Source organism: Balearica regulorum, chromosome 2, assembly GCF_011004875.1.
Source record: "Balearica regulorum gibbericeps isolate bBalReg1 chromosome 2, bBalReg1.pri, whole genome shotgun sequence".
Taxonomy (NCBI): domain Eukaryota; kingdom Metazoa; phylum Chordata; class Aves; order Gruiformes; family Gruidae; genus Balearica; species Balearica regulorum.
Genome location: NC_046185.1, coordinates 73,446,966 through 73,467,565, shown reverse-complemented (window position 1 = coordinate 73,467,565; position 20,600 = coordinate 73,446,966). Strand labels below are relative to the sequence as shown.

The window sequence follows — 20,600 nt, the reverse complement described above, 5'->3', positions numbered from 1 at the left end:
CATTGTCCGAAAAGCAGTGCAAACAGCATCGCCCAGTGACATTCATATACAGTATACTGTGTGTCTTGTCTCATGAGGCAGAAACTGTGTTTCTCATGTTAGGTGTGGTGCTGAGCGTGCTAAATAAAACTCTAGAGACAAAGGGGAAATTACCAAGAAACCATGGCCTCCAATTCATGGCTGTCTACAAACCTCTTTCTGCAGAACTCCCATCAAAAGTCAGTGTTTCTGTGCATCCAGGGCTGGCAGGACCAGACCCTGAAAAAAAACCCAGATAACCCTCAGCTCCCTGGTGCAGTATTTATGGCATCAGTGGGGTGAATTCACCCGCAGTTCAAGGCAGAATGCATTTGTCTCTACTTTTTCCTGGCTTTTGTTCACCAAAATAAACCCACACATTAGCAGACCCATGTTACTAACTGCTTCCTGTGTCTGTTGTTGAGTGTTTTGTAGCTACCACGGCTGACCAACAAGCTGTAAATCGTGCCTGGTGTTTTGTAACAAAGGAAAAAATAGAATGATTTGTGTTGAGTTTTGGTCATCGTGTATCATTATTGATCTGAGGGAGGGCGGCGGGGGAAAGCGTGTTGTGTATCTGTTGCCTGCCTGTTCTCCAGGAAGGCGGTGGTAGCCAGCAGTCAGTAGAGGGCAATAGAGAAATACAGTTTGTGATACCTAAAGGAATTGAAGCACCGATTATGTGTTTACAGAAAAGAAAAAGAAGAAAAGAAGAGCCAGGAGGATAGGTTGTTCAGTTTACTACTGGAGACCTGACTGTGACAGACCACCAAGAAAACAAAATTTTCAAAGAGAGCAAAGAAGACCTCCTGCAGCATCTGCAAGTCTCTCCTTTTTTCTTCAGAGTTACGTAGGATAACTTAGCCAGAACTTATTGATGACTGCGTGTTCAGTGGACTCGGGAATGGACTGGGAGATGCAGGAAGGCACTCTTTGGAAGGATCAGAAGAGGAGGCATTTCAAAGATCCTGCAGGTGACTGAGGTGAGCAAACTCAGAGCTTCTCTTTCAGGTGAGATAATAGGTGTTCAGTCAGCTGTATAAAAGTCATGAGCAAGCTGAGTGATTGAAATTATATGAGAATTTTGCTTTTTCAGGCATGCTGGTGCAAGACTAATTTTATCTTGGAAAAAAAAAGGATAGTGATGCTACAGGGATAAGCATCTCTAAGCATGCATTATTTTAGAGACAAGCTAAAATAGACAAGCTGGTGACTTTTTTATGTGCAATATTTTCTATTAGAACTGTTTGAAACATGCTCATCATTTTACAAGGTTTAGTTCCTAGACTCTAGTTTACAGAGAAATATATAAAGAAGATGTGACTATTGTTCCTTTTAGAGGGGATTTTTGCTAAGCTTTTGGACAAATGTGACTTGGAGGTTGGGAGAAATTTATTAACAGATTTTGGATGCATGGTGAGAATGCCCTCAGATTCTTCAAAGGCTTTATTATCAGAAAGATACTGAGAAGTGATAACAAAGAATACAGCAATAACAAAAGGACTTAAGCGACAGAAATCAAGGGACTGACAGAGGGTTGGGAAAGCAGAAAAAGCCAAGAGACTAAGTTAGGAAATAAGCATATGAAACACTTTTCTATTGCCAAGATCTCAGCTGGTGTCACCATAACACTTGGAAAATATCCTCAGGATGCTGGGAACCATTAAAGCAGTACAGATTATCGGAGGATAAACTTCCACTTCAGCTGCCACTGGTACCAGAGTGACCAATAAGAAATGTTTGGGAAATGAAAGATGAAGAATTGAAGCATTGACATTCTGGGGATATCACAGAGCAAATGCAAGGGTATCTAGAGGTCAGTCAGTACCCATCCGAAACAAGGCAGGCTGATAAATAAAAGGAATAAATCATATTCTAAAAAAATACCATCGGCTCTGAAAAGCTAATTAAAAGAAAAGTTATCTAGTGTTCCTCCTGAGCCTGGATTTATTTTGTAAGTGGTATGATAGGTAAGGCTACGACACAGTGATTTGTCTGTGCTTTGAGTGCCAAAATATGTAAAAGAATAGTATGGTGATTGTTTATACGTTGTTTAGAACACAGCTTTCTTGCAGTATGTACCTGAGGGAAGTGAAAGGTAACATATATATATAAAGCATGTCACTGTTTTATGTGGGTTGGCAACATCCATCTGACAGGGAAGGGACTCAATGAATATCAGAATCCCCCTGATCTTGAAAGCTACAAGTTCATGTTCCAGTCTCCAATTTTTTCTCCTTTCATTCCATTTCCAGTGCTCTAGATTTTCTTGTATACCTGCAAATCCATTATCTCAAAAGGCAATAGAAATTAAAGATGGTATTGAACAAAAACCTCAGAGAGAAACATATCTGCAGTTTAAGGAAATCCATACTTGTGTACCAACTCTTCTTTAAAGTGGTCTCTGGTAGAAATTATTAGTTCTTTATCAAAAATGTGAAGATTTAGGGCAATAAATATTCTATTATAGCTATTTTCAGTGAAATTATCATGCTTGCTTGTTGGTGTTTACTGAAGAGTCTTCTCACGGGTCGTATCTCTACAGATAGAATCAAAGGGATTTTTGTAGTAGAGAGCCACACAGGTCAGCAGCTGGGGCTGAGAAATGGGAGCTACTGCTTGTTCAAGTCCAGGCTTTGCTTTGCCTCTGTGACTTAGTGGTATGTTAGGCCTTTTTATGGTCAGCTTATGGAGTGCCCAGCCTGGCATCTTGCCCCCACTAAGGGCTAGGCTTTGAATGGCAGGCTGCAGATGTACAACTCCTTGCGTTGAAGTTACGGGAAAGGCTGTTGTTTGGTTGCAGTGTCCTTCACTACGTGGACAAATATACTCCTATGCCAGATCTGGATATGAGTCCTTGTCACCTCGAGTCATAAGAAACTGTTCCTGCATTTTCACTCACAAAACAGTTGTCTAAAAATGTTGAAATCTCAAGCTGAAGTTCCACCCGTGAAAAAGACACTGCTAATTAATGTGTTAATTGTCATGTAAACCTCTTTGCTTAATGAGATGTGAAATAGCCCCTACTGTTAGGAATATCAGTGTGCACAGGAGTTTGTCCCAAGCGCTCGGGGTCATTTATTGCTGTGCTGCAGCACAACCCAGGGCTGCTATTTCAGCCTCTTGCCAAAATAGGAACATTTTACTTTCTGATGAGTCATGGGTTTCACTCAGATCTCGTAAGGTTCCCCCACCCTGTTCTTCTTTGCTGTATAGTCCAGCCCCTGCCCTAGAGGCCTTGCTTTCCCAGTCGAAAGATGGGGTGGAACCCTCTTCAGCAGCTGTTGGCTCTGTTCCTTAATTAATGTGGAGGAGACTGCTAACGAATGATACCGAGCATTTTTTTCTCTGTCATTGGAACTGAATGTGCCGCATTCCTAGCCTTTTCTGGCCTGGAGCGTGGAAGAGCAGTGCTGGCAACTGAGTTAGAGTTTGCTACATCCTGTGCTAAACGTTACCTGCATCAAGACCTAAAGGGAACTAGGTCAACCAAAGGAGGCAGCTGTAGGTATTTTCCATATTGGTCATACTTACTTACAAACAGTACAGAAGAGCTATATGTTTCAGGAAAACATTTCTTGCTTATTTTTTAATCTTCTGGTGCAAAAAGGGGAGGGGGAAGTCTTCATTTTTTATTTATTTTTGCTTTAAATTATTTTCTGTTCCTTTTAATTCTGAGTGACCTGTTCTAAGGTGGCACTGGTTTGAGCATGAGGCTGGACTAGATGACCTCTAAAAGTTTCCAACCTTACCCTGTAATTTTCAACACTCACGCTGTTATTTTGGATTCTTCATGACTCCAAGTTACCTGGGAGAGGGAAGAAAACCATGACTATTTTAAGATCATTTTCTTCCCCCTCTAAGTTATTATTTTAATTCATTTGAAAATGGACCAGAGAGACTAAAAAAACAGGTACTTCCAATAAATATGTCATGGATTAGTTCTTTACAGCTATTGGTTTCTGGGTTTTGTGTTTCTGGATTGTGTCATAAGTGCTTCGGCTATCATGTTTAGGCTGCTTAACAGAATTGCTATTATGCAGAAATTTAGTCAGCTGAGGGCTGTTTGAGGGTTGCACTCCATGCTGCAATTGAAAAGTGGCTTCTCACACCTGCTTATAGTATCCAAAGTTGGTCTCATATCTGAGAAGCTGGCATCATTGCTGATTCTTCCAGTTTTTTGCTTGGTGAGTCAGATGGCAAGAAGGGGCGGAATATTCACTGCTAAAGTACGTGAAATAATATGAACTTGAAAGATTCATATCAGCTTTTCAGTAATCAATTTTGGCTAAATTCATTCAAAATTAAACTGTTTGCCCAGCTGACATCCTTAATTCATCAGCCTTGCCGAGACTGAGATCTTCAAAGCCATTTACAACAGCTAAACAAACATATCTTCCATTAGCTTCGATTATAAAGCCTGATAAAATACACAGAAGATCTGAATCCTTTGAGATGACAGTGATGGATATAATTTAGACACAAGAGAGGTGACAGAATCAGACAGATGCTTAGAGTGAACTTTAAGCCAGAGTTTCGCAGTCGAATATGGGTAGGTGGTGCAGTGCTCCTTATCTGCTTCAAAACTGAAGGAACAGTGGTAGCACAGCATGTTTCATCTACATTGGGAAGAGAGCGCTTGAGTCTCCATTGCTAGTAATGTGGCATTGTCCCCAAAACTTATTCCTCTTTTAAAGGAAAAACTGGAATGGAGAGGATGTAACTACTTCATAAGTCTGAAGTAGCTACAGTAAAGAGGAAAAACTCCACATGACAGTAATTTAATTAGACTGCAGTAGAATTGTCCTGACTAGTGATGGAAAACAGGGAACTTCTTCAGTGAGGCTTGTATTATAGCTGCCTAATTCCCCAGTAACGAAAGGAGCTAGCCTTTCTAAAGTCAGCCTGCATGCAAGGCCCTCTGCTTTCCTGACTCCTCAGAGATTTTGTACAGAAAACAAAACAGCAAGGGGTAGATGATTCGATAGCATATTTTCTTCTAAAACCCCAGAGGTCTCTGCTTAAGCATCCCAAATCCAGAAAATATCAAAGTAGTTATATGCACGTATGTTAAACATCATCAGAGTTGTTGTTAACTTGCTACTTACTTGAAGTGTGGGAAGTGACTGATACAATCTCCAGAATTTTTCCGGAAGGCCTATAGCCATATGTTTTTATGTATTCTTTTCATTATTATTAGATAATGCTAACAGTAGTGTTCATGTATGGTGCACATCAGGCTCCTGAAAGGTCATTTTGGCCCTCAGTGAGGAAAAGGCTTGTTTTCCCTTTTTAGAAAAGTCATTTTAAAGTGGCCAGGCTGATGGCATGGTAGGCATAACAAATTTTGTCAGTTCATAATTAGGCTTAGTTTGTGCAAATGAAAATTATTTTTTTCCTTCCTGTGTTCTTAAGCAAAGTTTTCCTGATGAAAATAAATGTGGTTTGGTTTTTTTTTATTAATCTCACCCTTCTTTCTAAGCCAGTCTGAGATCTCTGCATCCCTTAGCACTGTTTGGAAAAAAAAAAGATCTGGTTATCATGAGAGCATGGATGAAAGATAGGACAGTGGAAAGCCTGAAGGAGTAAAGGTCCAGATAGAGATGTACTGGCAGGTCTATGAAGAGCTTGTCACAGTGCCTATTGGCTCTCTGCTTCTGTTTTGTTTGCTCTGCTGGTTAATCATTTGCTTGACTGCTCAGGTACCATGGTGATGGACATACTACCAGTGCCACAGACCCAGCATGCTGCATATTCATTAAAACACTATTTTTGAAAGGAAACCCAAAATAAATACAACTTCTGAAAATCAGCATAGCTAACACTGCCATTGACTTTCCTCTCTAACAATGCAAATTAGCATGGTAGGATATAGCCTTCTTTCTCCCAGGTTAGGTTTTTCGTTCCGCTGTTGATATCCACAGCTTTCTCATGAAAACATGAGTGGTTTGAAAGGCTTCAAACTTCTTCCATATGTTGAGCATAGTGCATTCGTGCATTGGCCTTTCTATGCGGCTATTGAGATGTTTGTTCCATAGTCATCAATATTAAAATGAGGGAAAGGGCTTTAGAACAAGAGCCAAACGCATCTTTGGTCTATTAAGCCCCACCAGTTTGCTAGCGTGACCTTTGTGAAACTAGGGGTATAAAGTGCAACTTTGAAAATCCTGGCCAGCAGCTAACTGCTGGAATGCCAATTGGCAAGCTATTCCTCCTTCTTCTCCAAATACGAAGCCTTCTGCCTGAATAGCTCCTATGCAGCATCTCTTCTGCAGTGTCACGTTTTGAGGTCTGATCCTCACACAGACCTCTGGTGCTGTTGTTACTTTTTATAGTGCGGTGCTATTTATATCTCTGTTTGAATATTTATGGTGGCCGCCACTGGAAAGTTAGCACTGAGCAATAGTTTCCCACAGAGGGCATTACCGTGCTAGTATCCCTCCAAGATAACTGCACAGAATATAGAAACAAATGTTACCTCTTTATCATGAGTGCCTTATGAATTTGCTCCTGGTTTTGGTATCTTGAATTGCTTCACAACGCTGCTCTCTGAACGCTGGTGCCTGGAGCAGACTGAACTCGCATACTGGCAGTCTGTGAACCCCCAGCACATGACGTGCCCAGGAGGCAAACTAAATCACAGAGGAGGGAATGAGATAGAGCTAGATGTAAGGTATGCATCCACTGGAGCTGGATAATTGTTCCTCAAACTCCACTGATCATAAAAGCTTGTTTTAACTTTTGTTGCAGCCCTCAGGAAATGGAGAAGACATCCTTTCCCTCTCACATTTCCCTCTCATGATAAAAAGGTACCAAATATTTTTTTCAGGCCTATCTTACCATTTGCTCTGACAGCAATTAGCTCACCAATTGGTATGGGCTAAGTTTCATTGATATATGGTAAAAGTGTACAGAAAAGCACAAAACTCAGGCAGTGATGCAGGGATGCCGTTTATGTCTCCCTGGCATGAGGTAGGAAGGGCCTGTGATGCACTGCTTGCCAGAAGTTGGAGATGCTTACAAGCAGTGTGAAGACAAAGCAACACCATTTGAATCTCCCATATTACTGATACACACACAAAAAAGTATAGTAATGGCACTAAATATGGCAATCCTGTTAACGTTTCTGAGCAAAAAGTGAGTGAGATTTGTGGGACTTGTGCATCAGGACAGTGGTATCCTCCCTAGCCTGCTTCCTATAAGATCTGAGCTGATACTGGTGCGGGGTGGTGGGAGAGAAGCCATGACTTACCCTTTAAGGATTTAATTTGGAAGGCATTGGAAGTGAGATCCCCTCCTCTCAATCCTTCTGCAGTATGGGACTTTCCACCTTGGCACCATCCGATCCTTGAACTCTCTAGGATCCACAAAACCTTGTAAAACATGCAGGTACAGCAACTCTCCTCTGGTGTTTTACTGGGGAGAAGGAACAGCCCTTGAGGAAAGTGGAAAATGAGCGCTGCTTGCCTTGGGTGCCATTCCTGATTGAGTGCAGGTAGAGTCACACTCCTCTCCCAGGTGGAAGTCAGGCCAGACTGCACCAAACAGGGTGCAGGCTAGGATTGCGGGGTATCGAAGTAATACCTTAACAATCCTGGTGCATGTAGGACAATTGCAAAACTGGGCTGTGGCATCAGAATATAAACTACTCATACTGAGATGGCAAACGTGTACAGTGCACAATCTGAGTTGTCCTGTAAAATGCTTTTGTTGCTGTGATGTTGCCAGTCCTGCAGGCAACCCTTCCTGCCAACCATTTCCTCTTTTTCATTAATCTGTTGTAATTTTTTTGGTGTTCCTTTTCATTAAATGAAGGGTATTCATGGCATTCACAGGTACTGTTCAATTAACTCCCTCATCCTTCCCAAAGGAGTTCCATTTTTGAGAACCACCCTAGGAACACGTGTGAGTAGAGCGTGGATAGAGGCATCTCCTGTCAGCAGATCTGTGCGCTTGTTTTTTTCCATTGACTATTATCTGGAACTTGGCAAACCTTTGGAATCTTTCCTGGATGAGCAGTTCTGGATTATTCACCAATTCTTTTGTGAGCTGAAGTGAAAATAAACATGAGATTAGGACTCTGAGCTCACATTCAAACCCAGGCTTTCCCAATGTGAGCCCAGAACTAAGAGTTTTAATTGGGCCCTGTATGGATTATGATCCAGCAACAGAATTAGGTTTTGAATCTGAATAGTATCCAGGTTCTGTGATACTCATGTAAATGTACTACCTTGGTGCCTGCAGTATGTTTACAGCCTGCTATTCATTTCTAACTAGTGAAAATTTCCTTTTCGGCTACAGTGGGAGCAGCTGCGGGCTTCACCGTTGGTACTGGGTTTGGTACCTTATGATGGTAACAAAATCTGCAGATGTAGAAGCATGATGAATGCTCAGATATGAGGGTCAGAAATGAGTCCATTTCTAAGCAATCTTAACATCTGTTGGAATGGGCAGAGAAAGAATTTATGTAGGTTGCACAACTGCAGCCATTGACTGTTCATTTTCAGAAAAGCAGATCCGCGATTTTTCTCTCGTCAAACACTTGGTAATTTTGGTTTAAAACAGTAGGCCCAAATCCAAACTGAGTTCAAGTTTCCCAAGTGTCTAAATAACAGCAGGTATTCATACACCTGGAATTAAAAGTATGTAAGGAGGGGAAAGCAATCACCTGGTCTAGTGCTAAAAGGGTTAAGGAAGGGAAAACAATCATCTGGTCTAGTGCTAAAAGGGTTAAGGAGAATTAGGGAGGAAATAAAAAAAAGACTGCTAGAGTTATGTTTAATTTTTCAGTCTTTTTGCACAAGTGCTAAAAATGTCATTAAAAAATTAAAAATATATTTTAAAGACCAATTTAAGAAACTGAACATGCAATATTAATTTTGGGAAATTGCAGCTCTATTTTCTGACATATTCTTACATTTGTGACTAAGGGAAAACTCGATTATTTCAGTGGATTGCTGGAGTACTAGATGTGAATCTCACTTTATCCATTCTCATCTGAACAGATTGACTTGGAAACCTTCAGTTTCAAAGAAGGTAAAGGTGTCAGAATGAGTTCATATGGAGCAGATGGGTTTTCTGGGAAAAGCCTCCAATTTGATAAACTTCCAGAAAAATTTCCCGTGACTGGCAGGAGACAAAGTACCTTTATTGTGAATGTTTGCTGGTGCCACTGAAGTTGATGCTACTTTGGGAATTGACTTCCGCTGAGATTAGGACTTTGGTTATAGACTGGTGTGAGCGTTGAAGATGAAGACACTGATCGTAAAAGCTGTGTCAGCTTCTCAGCAATGAACTGATGTTCTTTTGTGGCTTAAGTTCAGTGCTCTTTGAATGAAAACCCTTGCTTTACATTAAGAATTTCTCAACTATTCTTGTGGGGGTATTAAGCTGATGTCTTGCTATTGTTTGTGGAGCCACCAAAGAAGCAAGCAAAAAGAAAAAAAACAAAAAACAACCAAACAAAAAATCCCTGCAGAAAATATTGATTTAAGTTTGGTGGCTGGTGTTGAGTGTGCTTGTCCTTCCCTCTTGCAGCTGCAGAACATACTGGCATTGCAGGTGGGTCTTCTGACAGCTCCCTTTCAGACCATTGCCAATCCTGCTTCCTGAATTGCGCTTGCACCTGTTTCCTTTTCTTCTGGAATAGACAGTTTTGTCTGAAAAGAGCATTGACAAAGGCCAAAGTTGCGCACCCAGCCTGGCCCACTGATATAAAGGAAATCACATTTTCTTGATGCTTGTAGAATGAAAGTGGCAGCTGTTACCATGGAAATAGTCAATTTTTGAAAGAAGTTTTGAGGAGGCTGAACATCACCACTAATCTAAGAGATTGCAGTCAAGACAAAAGGTTAAAGTTGGAAATGTGCTAATTAGGAGATAGCTGTGTTTCTGATAATGTGAGGATGGATACAAAGGAATTCTATTTGATAAAGATGCTGTTGTCCTGGTTAATCCCTTGAACCTATTATTTTGAATACACAACACGGATTAGATTCATCCCTAGTATAAATCCACTGATTTGTGTTCAAATAGGTGTAAAATTAATGGCTATAAATAGGCACTGTGTCCTGGAAAGGTTCTTTCAAGTACTTCCTTAAAATGTATTTTAAGAGTTACTTTTTCACATTCCCTGTTTGGAGAAATTTTCCTTGGTGGTTTTTTTTTTTTTTTTTATTTTGCAAGGATTGATGTCCTCTCTGTCCTTTCCTCTCTGCTCAACACATTTTCTGAGGTACAGAAATTATTGTGGTTCTTCAGAGTTCTCCTTAAATGTGCCAAAAATGTTATCAGCAAATAGAGAAAAGGCTTTGTTATTTCCTCTGCACTTCCTCTGTTGATTGGCTGTGCCAAGACAAAGTGAATAATACAGTGAAGTCATCATCTGCAAACAGGAATGTTTGGGCCAGATCCTCTCTGCTCGTACAAAGTGCCAAATCTTCACTCTCTTCAGGAGAGATGCATCTCTCTACAAGTTCTGAAAATACAGCAATATACTATTTCTGTTACATTTCTCAGCTTCAGAGCACTGAAAACCTATCTGACAAACTCCATCTGAGCAGCTAATAACAATTTTAAAACAATTTCATAGTTTGCCCTGGATTATTTCACAAAAGATTTAATTATTCTTAATTAAAGCTCCTGTTGATTATATTTGTGTGAGCCTTAGCTTTTCAAATAATCTTGGGCCCTACATTCTTCTATTTATTTTTTTTTCACTTACAAGTAGCCTGCATTATCGCAAAAGCCTTTATCTGTGTAATTAGTTTTACATTGATTTTGTAATGAAGATTGTATGTGAAAAATGGAATGGTAAATGTTGTTGGATACGTCGCCCAAAATCACACCAGTAACATCAAAGCAGTAAAAATATCATGATCACGTTATTAATGGGAGAGCTAAAGGACATTCTATGACGAGCAGATGCAAGCAATGGGTCTGGGCAGTTGTAAAGGCTGTTATAGCATGTGATACTTCAACTGTATCTCAAGCTCCAACTTGAGGTCTGTAATTTTGCCCTAACTCTTCTGTCTGGGAGACTATTTGAGAAACTCATCGGCTTATTGCTAGGTCCCTTCTTTACAGCCTTAATGAATGTGTGGCATGTATACTGCCTTCCCCCCGCCCCGCTATTGTTGCTCTTTAACTTAACGCTTCTCCCACCTGGAGGTGTCTTCCTCAAGGCATTTCTAGGCAGCAGTTATATCCTTACTTGACTTTTTTATTTCTAGGCTAAACAACTTCGCTCTGTTAGTATCTTTGAGTATCTTCACTCATTTTAGAAGCTATTTCTGCACTTTTTTCCCATTTGAGTTCATCTTTCTTGAATGCATATAGGATTTCAGATGAGGTACTTTGGATATGATCACACATGTCTCCGTCCTACTGAAAATCTCCATCCTCATGTCCTACAGTCTCACTTGCCTTTTTCATCATGTTACCCATTTAGTCATCCTCTCACTGGCAACTACAATCCTCATTTGTCTCTACCTGGTCATCGCCCAGATTATGTTTGAATTTTCTGCACATAACTTTGCTGTTTACCCCATTTCTATGGCTCCCATCTTCAAGCTGCTCTATTTGTAGTAGTTTCACTACTCTTCTGTATTGACAGTACAAGAGTGCCCAGGTACTCTTCTACCTTGGTCGCAATGATCAAGGGCTATGAAAGAACAGCAGAAGCCCCAGGATGTATCCTGATGACCCTCACTGCTAATCTGAATTGACTTCTTAATGGCACTTACCTCTTACTACTTCTCCTTTAGCTGTTTTTTAACCACCAAAAAAGTCTTCTCCTTAGTCCTCAGATTCCTTAATAATGTATAACATGATGTCAAACGCATTCCTAAAGTCCTGAAAGATGAGATCTATTGCACTTCATGTGTTCAGAAAATCACATACCTCATCTAAAAAAACCCTATATGGATACTTTGTATGGTGTCCCTTCAGTAAATTGCTGTTTTGTTTTATCCCATTTTTCATTTATCTCTGTGTCTTTATGTATTATCTCCCTCAAAATGTATTTTAAGGCCTTTCATACTAATGAGGTCAAATTAAATTGCTTGTAATTTCCAAACTGCCTTCTCCTCCTATTTTTCTTCACTTTTTTTTTTTTCTTTTAAGGAAAAGTTAAGTTTCTCTCCCAACTTGCTGGTACTATTAGAAATATTTGTCACTGGACCAGCATTACACACATCAGAAACTATTAGAAGTCAGAGAGAGTGATTAACCAAACTTCAAGCCTGAGGCATTTAACTTTTTGAGTTGAGTTTTTGTGTTAGCTGTGGTAGTTTCTATTTGCATACCCACATTCTTATTATTCACCCCGTCTTCTTCTCTAAATTCAGTTGAAAACTTCTTATTGAAAACTGTGGCAAAATGCTTATTCAGGGCCTTTCCTTGTGTTGCCTTTAATCTCTACTCCATCCTTCCTCCACAGCGGCACAGCATTTTTCCTTGTCTTTTTTTATTTATGTTACCAAAGAGCCTTTTACTATTTGTTTTCATATTCTTTGCAAGATATAACTGAGTTGCGTTCTCTGCGGTTCAAACTTTATCTTTGTTCTTCCTGCCCTCTCAGATGTTTTTGGTTTGTGGACAGTACCTTTGGTATTTTGTGTGGACTCTGCTTATTTCCAGTACCTTCTTTTTGACATGGTTATTCATTCAGCTTAGACCTGGAATCTCTTCTTACAAGGTCCCACTAGTTGCTGGGGGACCTTGCTTTACAAAGCTGTAGCTTTGTAAAAGCTACTTGTTGAATTTACTGTCCCTTTTCTGCACTACAGAATAGACGTAACTTGAGAGAGCTTAAATGACATTTTTATTGTTGTTTTACAATGTTTTACTAAGCTAGTGCAATTCTTAAGTTCCTATGCTTACTGTGCTTCTTTCTTACGTAAATAATCCTACTCATGTCGTAATCAAAGCTATGAAGATTATTTGTGTGAGAAAAGGGTTGCAGATCAGGGTCTGTATTCGTTAAAGTACTTTCACCAGGTGTAGCATTTTCTCACAGTGGTGACTTTTTTAGCTGAACTGTAAAAGCTGTTTAAGAGACAGATGTGCAGTATCAAAAGAAGTGCAGAATATTTTGAAAGATGAAACTGCTTGGAAACCTAAGGATGCAGGGATTTGTCCAGGTGCCTAGTATTTCTCTAATAGCCTTTTGCCACTTGACTCAGGTTTTATTTCTGTCTTTTTAAGTATTATTAGATTTTCTTTTCGCACCCTGGTGATTCGCAAATGTACAAGTACTGTACTGAGTGCTCAAGAAAATCGTCTTTCACAGAACTAAATTGTTGCATGGAGAAAGTTCCTTGGTAACTACTTATTACTTGGATTTTTGTCAGGTCTGAAGATATATCATGGGATGTATGTGTTGTATTAACACTGGAAAAGCATATTCAGCAGCAGACTCTGCCCCAAAGAGCTTGCAACTGAAATACATAAAATACATTCAGAGCTAAAGGAAGGAAGCAAACTTTTTTTTACGGTCACTGGGAAATGTGGGAAATAAACCAGCGTCACTCGTCTCGGGCATGACCAGTAGCTGAACCCAATCTCCTTGAGTTCTCAATCTCTCTCTCAGTTGCAGGAAGATTTTTCCAATTTTCATCTACTACAGTCAATAATAGGAGTAGGAAATTTCAGTAGGATACTGGGAATGAAAAGAGACAAAAATTCATTTATTTTCCTCCTGTTTCACTTAGTTTACTAATCTGTCACTATATGACAAAGTAGTTGGTAGAAAGGGGAAGCACGCTGGTGCTATTGCATGTTTTAGCCAGTCCAGTAGAGGAGTATGTATTAGCTATTAATCAGTTACAGGGGGAAGGCAGCAGATGGGTCAAAACCTGATTTGTCTGTTAATTTACAAATTTTGAGTAATAAGCATTAAAATGAGTGAACAAAGAAGTAGATGACAATGCAGAAAATATTTTTTGGTCTATAAAAAGCCTCCTTTTAGATTAAGCCTATTCATAAGTAATATTACACACAATTCTGAGAAGATATTAGGAAGTCTCAGTACATTTAGATTTTCAGATTAGCTGGTGAGCTGCACAAATGTGACCTGAATTATGACTCTCCTGTGGTTTCTACTTATAAATCCTTTTTCCACCACAAATAAATAATGAAATACATTTAAAATAATGAGTTAATGAAAAAATATTTTTTTTTTTAATCTAATAGACACAGCTACTTTGAATAGTGTCATTTTTTGCTGTGGGAATGAAAAAAAAACCCCTCCAAATCTCTTCTGTGTATGAATATGTCCCTTGACTTCAGCATTGTCTCAGTGAATCTAAGTTTGACCAATAAAACATAGCTCTTGTGTGTGTCAGAAAGACTCAGGAGAGATTAGTGAGGAATCTGTATGTGATTCAGTACTTACCGCTGTGTCAACTTCACAGCAAGGCAGGATCTTGGGTCATAGGAAAGAAAAGGAAACAGAATTTTGTTTTGAAGAGTGTCATCTCATGTATGTACAAAGCTATTACTTCCTTCTCTGGCAACGAAACTACATATTGTATTTACCAAAAGAACAGCAACGAATCTCATAGAAGTGCTCACATTCTGTTATATTAAGGAATTTCAAAACAATTATGATGAAGATAGTACTCAGGCTATGAATACCTACAGAATTGTCAGGTACCAGCACAGTGTTGTAAAGAGGGTTTCCACTGGCACCAGTGTTGCAGTTACTCACCCAACAAATCTAATACTCAGTAATTCATCTCAACAAAAAAAAAGAAATCCAAATAATTTTACCAATGGTAATGTTTTTTCCCCAGTCTCTCTTTTAAAATAGCCAACACAAATCTTTGTTTTGTTCTCTTGTTCTGTTTGTTTGGTTTTTTTCAGGGAAGAAGGAGGCATTCAAACAATTAGAAACTTTTCCATTAATAATGTGGAGGGAATAGGTTAAATGGGGATGATAAAGCATGGTAATGGAAAGCTGCCCCTTTCAGTGTATGTGCTGGCTTTCTGAGCAAGATTTTCAGGAAACAGGATCCTAGCTTTAGGATTTGTGGTCCTGCATGAACTTTTCAGAAAAACAATTCTGCTACATCAAGGACACTCCCTCTGTTAACATCCTGTTACAGTGATGGTGTTGATTTTAAATCCAGAAAGACAAAAATAACTGGTTTAATTTTCAGATGTGTAAAACGTACAGATCACTAGTTGAAAAATGTATAATTTCTTTTAATGCTTATTTGTTAAAAAAAAAAGCATATTTTTTAGTGGGATTATATGTCTATGTTGATTTTTCTTAGCTGTGGAGACAGAGCTACAATACAAATAATGTGGCATAGGTATTTACTCAACAACCTGTCCAAACAAACTGACCTGATTAAGGTGAAAATTTTTCATTGCAGCAATTTTCTGTTGGTGCATTAGGAGATTTGTAGTGAAAGGTATGTTCTTTTTGCAGGTTTATTTTAATAAAAAACAAAACCACCTCAAACCCCAAATATTCAACCACAAAATCATATTATTTTTAATTCCAAAAAGGCTTCTGAGTATTAGAATTTGATGCTTCTTGCTTCTGTTCTACTTAGGGGCCTGTTTTCCTGTCTGGACCTAATCTTCCGTGACATGCCAGTATCTCTGCTTTATGGCTATGGACATAGCCTATTCTCTGATGAATTGAGGGAAATACAGTCTAATAATGTAGCTACACAAGGGAACAAGAATTTGAGTCACTCAAAATCTAATATCTGTGAGGGCCAAAAGCTTGTATTTAAAGCTTCCCTGGAAAATTGAATTCTTCTCTGCAAAGGAAAAAAAAAAAACCAAATATTTCTAATTACCTCTACACACCTAGTTCTCATTTACTGTTGAATACGCATGGTGACTTCAGTAAAATTAGTTCACAGGAAGTGAGCTTAGAATTTGCACTGCGCAGAGACCTAGCGATGCACGTGAAAGGTTCAGTCTGAATTTATATACTAATGATTTCATCTGATAGGAGGAAGAGAGGGCTGATGGTGAGTTAAGGGGATGTTGGGCTATTGCTATTCTTCAGCCATAGTCTATTTGTACAGAGAACTTTTTTGTTGATGGCTCTATTAATCCTTTCTCTCAGTTTGTAGCATTTGAGACAAAAAGCATTTTTTACACAAGTGTTGTGTGTGTGGCATGGCCCACACAGCCGAAATCCATCTGTGAACTACAGTGTCAGCATGACATCAATAACTGTCTGTGGCTCTAGGATTGGTATCTTTAAGCATCGAACAACAAGCAGAAGTTGTATTTCAAAGCCTTGAAACCAGCTGCCAGTCTGAAAGCTCTCCAATTTGGATAGAATATTCTCAGCTTGGATTGCTTAATCAATGCTCTGTTTTCACTTCATCGGGGGGGGGGGGGGGGGGGGGGGGGAAGGCTTCTCTATTTACAAATTGTCATTTCCAAGCTGGATGCAGAGGTCTGTACAGTCATGTCTACTGAGTTGCTAAATCTTTATGCCTCCTCCTCCTCCTTCGAGAGTCATAGAGCTTAGAAGCATTAGCCTCTGCAGGGCTGATGAGGATGGCCTGTTTTAAAACACGTCAAAACTGTTAGACAGCAGCTTGTTAAAAACTTCCACATTATGGATCATTCTGATTGACTGAGCATAAATTAGTGCCAGTTTTGTTGTTATTATTTTTAACACAAATTGCAAAGATACTTGCACATCACACTTGAGCCTTTAGGCTGGGGTCAGCACAGGTATGTAGTGCAACCAAGCTCTTCCAATTTTTATTAACCCAAAATCTTTTATATGGTCTATTAATTAGAAATCTGAGTAGTTGTTACTCAGTACAACTGCAACACTGTTGAGAAACGGATTTTCAGAAAGGCTGTTTGCCCACATCTTCATTGGCTTTAACTCAAGTCAGCAGTGTCACTGCTTCTAAAGCTTGGATTTGCACAGGGTACAAGAGCCTATAGCTCTGCGAGAGACTGTTATCTACAAGCCAGCTCTGCAGAGCAACACTTCAGACCAAACGGGTTTGCCAGTGGTTCATGTCCACACACAGAGCAAATGACGAGTGCGTGTACCTACGCCCACCATGACTCCCATCGGGTGACCTTCGGTGCGTCCCATTTGTACCCTGATGTTTCATCCCTGTTAAGATAGTGAGTGACCTGTGGTTTGAAGGGGGCATGGAGCAGATGTACATTTCAGCTTATGTGGCCTCTGGCAAAGGGGCAGGTGGGGGCAGCCTGGTGAAAAACCTCTGCGAGAATTCACTTGAGCTTGACCCTTTGGTGAGTACAAGGGGGACAGGAAATGGAGGAGGGAGAAGCAACCATCTTCCTTTCCCCCCTTGTATTTCAGGGGGATCAGTCCCCATCAGGGAGAAAGGAGGGAACAGTCCCTGCCCACAGGAAGAACTTTTTGCTCTCTGCCTCTGTATGCAGTTCGTGAGGGTGTGAGCTATGTCTTTCCTCTCATCCCCACCATTATACCACAGAGACAGACTCTTCTCCTGTAACGAGGTTGTCAGAGCTCAGCAACAAAGGTGCAAGCCCACGTTCTGCCAGAATATTACTTGACATTTTGTTAGCGTCAGAGGGAATTGGTCTCTAGTATCCAATGGCAGATTTTAGGTCTTTTTTTGAAGACTACGCTCCAAGTTAAATAATTTTGTTGTCTGAGCAATTCATAGGGAAGAATTACATCTGTTTCCTGTCTTGTATGCTATAAATACAATTTAGGTATATTATATTTATTATACTTTGAACTTTAAGTATTTCCTGCAATTTTCAGGAGAACTTCCTTTAAAAAAGAGATAAGGTACTGACCAATATGTAGAAATGATTTAGCAATTTATTTTTAGTAATGGAGAAAGACCAAAGTAAAAAAAAAAAGGCCTACTGGGACAATTTCTAAGGAAGAATAAAGAGGAGGAAAATCATCAGAAAAATGACATCCTATAATTCACCCCAGTCTAATTTGTGACTTTCAGATTTTGAGCATTTCTTAATTTGATTTGCAGGTGATGGTCTGCTGCCAGGATAAATAAATCTTAGAAAATGCCAAGATTGCTCAGCCATTTGCTGTGGTATCACTCCCACATGAAGAACCTGTATCATCATCTTTCTTCAAGTATCTTCTCTGCTGTGGTAAGTTTTTCAGACAATCTTCTGTGTCAGGAGTTTTAAGAAGAGGGAGTGAATTGAGTTCCGGAAAGTCCAGCTCTGGTCCTAGATTTTGTTGGAAGAACTGGAAGCTATTGTCAGTAAACCTAGTTGTACTCGAACACATGGAAGGTTTGGTAAGATTGTGGAGCATAGTAAATACTACAGAACTAAATTGTAGGTGTCACTAGCCATAGTTTATATTTCCTTCATCCCCATGCAGTGGACCACATTTGCACAGTGTTTAAAATTTCTTTACTTGTTTTATTATCTGAAATTAATTTTTTAAATACTGGCCTCCATATTTGCAACTTATGACTTTCAAAGTGATGTCAGTCCATCTAATTTAAAAAAAGATCCTCTCATTCAATATTAAAAACAAACAAACAAAAATCCATTAATGATTCTGAACAACTAACCTTTGGAATGGAGACCTAATTAGTTCTTATTGAGCTTGGTCCAAAGATCATTGAAGTAATTTGGAGTCTTTCCATTAAAGTTAATTGACTTTAGAGCAAAGTTCTTTCTCAGACACACTGGTTTAGCAACTTAGGGTAGCAAACAGTTACCCTGTCACCCATCAGCCACATCACCCACAGACAGAGTGCATTAGGTTTTCTGTTTGACATTGTTTCTGGTAAAGACGTTGCCTAAGTTGATGATGGCCCTGTGGGCATATAGAGGATGTGGAAAAAACTTTGTGCCCTGAGTACCCATTTATTTGGCAGTCACCAAAGCCTGCAGGTTTCACTCATTCCAGCTTCACTACAGAGCTTTCTTCAGAAGTGTCAACATTAACAAGATTTTAAACTGCAGGCGAATATAGAACATCATTTGATCCTGGCAAAGAACTGTTTGCCTCAGCACTTGGGGGATAATGTAGAGTAAGCAGCAAATCATTGATGAATCTGTAATGCAACACCAGTCCCAGGAGTGTTCAGGCAAAATTGCTGCAAAGAAGAAGGAAAGACACCAAAAGTGATTAAATGCAGCGATGGATTCAGACCTTGGGAGACCTCTAGGGAGGCTCTTCTTTTTTTTTTTTTTTTTTTAAAGAGAAGCATAAAGGAAAAAAGAAAAATGGATACAGAATTATGTGCTTAACCCTTTCATTCTGGCTTCATAAAAACCATAATGAACCCAGAGATGCTGAATGTTTACTGAACCTTAATTGGCCTGGAATAATCCTTGCAGTTACTTTAGGTTTATGCTTGAGGTACTGTTGACTTCTGGCCATTATCCATGAGTTTTCAGTGAAACTTCTGCACATTCTATGAGGGCATTAATTCTCATCGCTGTTAAATACCTTATTTGCTTTTGCATAGAGATAATTAATGAACATAGGATAAAATTTGTACATTTAAAAAATGTGGCACATTCACTAACAATATCCAGCAATACTTAAATTGTGATTAGAGCACTTCACTGGAATTGCATTGTCAAGATGTTGTAACACATCTGTCAACACAGACAGTTGGTCCTTAGACTAGCATTTCAGTGGATGCCTACTTGCTCCCCATCTCTGTTTTGTCTTGTATCTGGCTGCCATAATTCAAATATAGATCCAGTGGGGTCAGTGCAGATTCTTCCATAGTGTTGGGTGGGACTTGTACTTAAGAGTTTGGCACTTGGGAGATCCTTGCTCAGTTTCCATCTCTGTTACATATTTGCTCTGGGAATATAGGTGAGTTACTCTTGGGCCAGTCACAGACAGAGCTTCTTTCTTATGCCCTGGCTGCTTGGATAGTCTGCTTTGTGGCAGGGCTTCCTACTGTATTTCGGTACCTAGGAAGTAGGGTTCAATTTCCATTTGGTGCCCCAGGTTACTTAAAAAATTTAATTGAGTCAGTTTCGAATAATGACATCAAGATAAAAAACCCTCCCTATCACATTCATTATCCTCAGCGTATTCCACTCCCTTTGCAGATTTATTTTGGAGACTAAGCAAGGTTACACTGCAGTATTAAGTACAGTCATCTGTTTGGATTAAAGTAGTTGCAAAGCTCTGGCTAATATTCATATGAAGTTGAGATTAGAGAGTACATTCCACCTACTGATACCAAAAATACTGAGTTAATATACCAAAAATAAACATTCATTTAAAGAAAACAAAGAAGCTTTTAAGTGATCATTCTGGAAATTTCAGTGGCATTTCGCAGTCATTTGTGTTGCATGATTCATGCTTGAAATATTGTTTTCTACTTTCTCTTGAATATACTTCTCTATTGTTTAAAATTAAGTTGCCTTTTACTTTGCACTGGCTGTTGGTTTTGGAGGTAGGTGGGGATGGTTGTTAGTCTTTTATCATTTGCAGCAGTGGGGATGTCACTTCAGATTATATTGGCCTAAACGATGTAAGGATCTTTATCCTCATGTTTATATTTAGACCAGTGGACATCCAGAAGAATTTTAGCCTCCAAGGTACCATCGGAAAAGTGACGGGCAGCATAGAT

At 39.4% G+C, this 20,600-nt stretch overlaps 1 long non-coding RNA gene across 2 annotated transcripts; it reads left to right on the top strand.

Moving 5' to 3' along the window:
- Nucleotides 1–739: 739 nt before the first annotated feature.
- On the top strand, nucleotides 740–19,182 carry LOC142600741 (uncharacterized). 2 transcript variants are annotated; one of them, XR_012834302.1, is made up of 2 exons: nucleotides 740–1,029; nucleotides 18,006–19,182. It is a non-coding gene; the product is annotated as an uncharacterized LOC142600741 (long non-coding RNA). The 2 variants fall into 2 exon arrangements; XR_012834303.1 differs by lacking the exon at nucleotides 740–1,029 and adding an exon at nucleotides 3,398–3,522.
- The last annotated feature ends 1,418 nt before the right edge of the window (nucleotides 19,183–20,600 follow it).